Genomic DNA, 4,158 nt, shown 5'->3' on the forward strand with positions numbered 1-4,158 from the left:
GCGCCGATCTATGTTTTTGCATCCACCTGAATAATGTGTGGTTGCGCCACTGGTGTCCTGTCACCGAAGCCCTGCAGTTCGGGACAGAGTTCTGAGATCTCAGGGAGTCGGAGTCATCCACTTTAGTCAGCGCTAACCAATCGGAACATGTCTTACATTGCTCGTCCTTAAGCCCCGCCCAGGATGTTCATGTGAGATTCGCAAGCAAAAAGCGTTGAGTTCAATCAAAAAACGTTGAGTTCAACCGAAAGACAGGAGCTTCAAAGAAAACCTTGAATCTCAACCAAAAACTTTGGCTGTTAACCAAAAAATTCTGATATGCAAAAATAAAAGTTTCAAACAAAAATTAGTGATTTAAAATTAAAAAAAAAAGCTCTTTAAACATTTTTTTGTTTAGTAAAAAAATATTTTTATGATTAAAAAGTTTTAAGATTTTTTTGCTTGAATTTTTTTTTGATTGAATACTACTTTTTGTTTGACATTATATTTTTTTGATTAAATACTACTTTTTTTGTTTGACATGATTTTTTTTGTTTTGATTGAATAATTGTGAAACAAATCTAACTCCATAAATGTAAATTTGTTCTGAGAATTTCTGTTGTTTTAATTTGAATTTAACAACTGTATGAATAAACACTTATTAGTGTCCTGGTGTCTCTTCAGTAGGGTGGAGCAGCATAGGGAGACAAATACTCCAGCGGCTGGTGAAAGCTCCTGGAGAATACCTTGTGAAGTAGTAGAGGTAATGATTTGACGAGTTATATTAAGTTAAATTAATTCTTAGCTTAGCCTCAGACTAGTTTAGTTGTAATGATTTGCATGTATGTAAATATTTTTTTTGTTGCTGTTTATTGTTTTGGTGTTAGGTTTGTGTAAATAACATTTATTTCTTGTTTTTTTTTAATTACCCCTTTTTCTTGGCATCCCTCAATCCAGCTTCTTCGTCTCTTTATGAAATGGTTTTGGTGAAAATGTGACCTGCAGTTTTTTAATAAATTCACCTTAACTTCAGTTTTGTTGTCATGCCTCATTTTAAACCATGAGTCTCTGCCAGTTAAAGTGACAAATGTTATCTTGTTTGAAACTGATCAGAACAGTGATGGTAATCCTCCACCAGCCTAGTCAAATCTGAAAGTGATTCTGAGATGATTAGTAATAATAATGATTGTTTTAAGGGCTCTCTAGTTTCTGGAACATCAGAGCAGAATCTTATCCTTATAGTTGGCACGAAATGGATCTTACTTTCAGTGTTGGCAGGACTCCAACATGGCCACATCCCGTCACTGATCCGGGTTGCAGTGTGCATGGTCGGGACCTCCAGGGTGTAGTTCCAGTGGAGACTTTGAGCCATGACCTTTAGTGTTCTGGAGCTGTTCATAGTTGAGTGTGAAAAAGCAGGATGAGGGTAGCTCCTCTCAGTCTGAGCTCTGGTTCTCAATCAAAGATGAATGGACAGCTCTCTCTGAGACTGAATGAGACTCTAAGTGAAAAAGCTCAAATATGTTTGTCTCATTCTATGAGTGAGAGATGATGGGTAGATTGATCTGGGCTTTTCCTGTAGTAAAAAGGGCATTGTTCCATTCTTTTGTTGTGAAGAAAGAGCTGACCAAAATGGCAAAGCTCCAATTTTACTGGTCCTTCCGGTTGTCCAGCTATGGTTTTCAAATATAGACTGTAGCCATTAGCATGTTGACCTGAAATGAGCTTCCTCATAGCTGGAAAAAACCTCAAAGAAAAGGAGCTACAGTAGAGCCACTGCTGCTCTACATAGAAAGGAGTCAGCAAAAGCAGATCAGGCTACTGATCATACTGTAAAACCTGGCAACTTAGTTGAGCCCAAACGATTTGAGGAAACTGGTTGCTTTTAACAGTTTAAGTTTATTAACCTAAACAATTCAGTTTAAAAAATATTTACTTTGAGTAGTTGTAACTCAACTATTTTCTCTAAGGGTGCGTTCACACTGCAGCCTGAAGTGACTCAATTCCGATTTTTTTGCCGGGCCGTTCACACTGCCAGTAAATGCGACCTGTATGTGTTCTGCAGTGTAAACGGGCAAATGACCTGAAAGTGTCCCGCATGCGCAGTAGAGGGCGCAATAGCGTCAGCTTTCTAAGTGTTCTGCCAACTGCCATAAAAAGAAGTGCTCAGTGTTTGCGGAAGTAAACATGGAGGCTAACGGTGGAGCTTAGCTTACACATTTGAAGTTGTTATCCGGCCGGAGCAGCATATTAACAACTTAATCATTATATAGTCTGTCATGGTTGTTGTTTTTCTTCCCACTTGTGCGTATCAGGACGCAGAATAGTGAGATTTGTTGAGAATCAGTGACATTCAGTTCGGATGAATGCGGCGAGGACGTTAGTTCGCATTTGAATCGGATATGGGTCACATTCAGAAAAAGAATCTGACCTGTGCTGTTGACACTGCCATGAAAAGATCGGATGCAGGTCTATGGAAGTAAATATGTGCCATCAGAATTTGAATAAAAAAATGCATCTGAGACTTGAATGTTGTATATTTGCGCTTACTTTTTCAATTTCAAAATTAATTCAAAATATAATTTTGACCTAAAAAAAAATTCTTTCGTTATTTGTACGTTTGCAATTTTCATTTGTTAAAAAAAATTCACATTCCTATTTCAAAATGATGAAATTTTCAATATATATATATATTTTTCAGTGTTAAAAAATTCAGCATATAAAAAATTTCAACTTTTAAAAATTCAAATGCAATATTTTCAGTGTCCTAAAAATTCAACTTGCTCAAATTCACTGTCTCAAATTCAGCGTCTAAAAATTCACTGTACAAAAATGGCAAGGTTACTTCAGGTCACAGACATTAGCAATCGTTGCCAGATTTCAACACCCAGCCAATCACATGACCTAAGCTCATATTGAAGAAATACCAGCATCACCGAGGCTAGCGACCATGGAGGCGAACGCAAACCCAACGGTGAGTCTATGCCAGGGGTGTCAAACTCCAGTCCTCGAGGGCCGGTGTCCTGCAACTTTTAGATGTGCCTCTGCCGCACCACACCTGAATAGAATAATTAGGTCATTAGCAAGGCTCTGGAGAACTTACCTACACAAGAAGGAGGTAATTAAGCAATTTGATTCAGGTGTTTTGTACCTGTGGCACATCTTAAAACTGCAGGACAGCGGCCCTTCAGGACTGGAGTTTGACACCCCTGGTCTATGCTTTCATATTTCCGTAGTATATTTTGTTTTGCGCATGAACTTTGATACATGATATTAAAGCTTGATTTAAAACACGGGTTTGGGCCGTTGTTAATCCTATGCCATGTAATGCTGGCATATTAGTTCTCGCTACCTGCTAGACCTCCACCCCCTTCTCTTGGCTGTCCCACACCCAATTTTCCCGTGTTTTATTTCAAAAAGGAATATCACTTGCGCCAAGTCTAGAATCTTAAAAAGATAACTGATGGGTAGCGACTTTGCGGGTTGTTTGTATGTCGTCTTAGGTGAGACTGAGACAAGCAGTCTTGGTAAAAGATGTAATTTTCCAGAGATTCTACCGCTAATGTAGCAAGCTAATATGGCTGCCTTGTATGCTTCAAGGAGGGGCTGTGAACTCTTCAGACATTAATTATAACCACAACCCCATTCTGTTCATCTACTGTATTATTCATGTGACTTCATTTTTGAATAAATTAATACATTTATGGTCATTATACCGTCATCCAAACTACTGCTTCTCTGATATATAATATTAATTTACATTCTTTTTACTTTGCGGTACAAAACGTCGTTACCTAGCGACTTTAGAAACAACCTTCTTTGTTTTTTCATTTGATTTTAACTCATTTTGAGGAAAATATATGCTTGCAAGTACAGCTGTTTACTTATTAAAATCCTTTTAATCCCCACTACTTTGTATCTCCAAAATATATATTTGGTTACAAAGAATGTTTGAGCTATGCTAAAATTTGTGATTAATGTTGTAATTATAAGTAAATTCTGATTTAAGTTACACACTATTCAATTGTGTAACTTTTTTCAATTTCCTCTCCTTGGGCTGCCACCTTATCGTGGTGGAGGGGTTTGAGTGTCCCAATGATCCTAGGAGCTATGCTGTCTGGGGCTTTATGCCCCTGGTAGGGTCACCCAAGGCAGACAGGTCCTAGGTGAGGAACCAGA

Source organism: Poecilia reticulata, linkage group LG19 (genome assembly GCF_000633615.1).
Source record: "Poecilia reticulata strain Guanapo linkage group LG19, Guppy_female_1.0+MT, whole genome shotgun sequence".
NCBI lineage: Eukaryota > Metazoa > Chordata > Actinopteri > Cyprinodontiformes > Poeciliidae > Poecilia > Poecilia reticulata.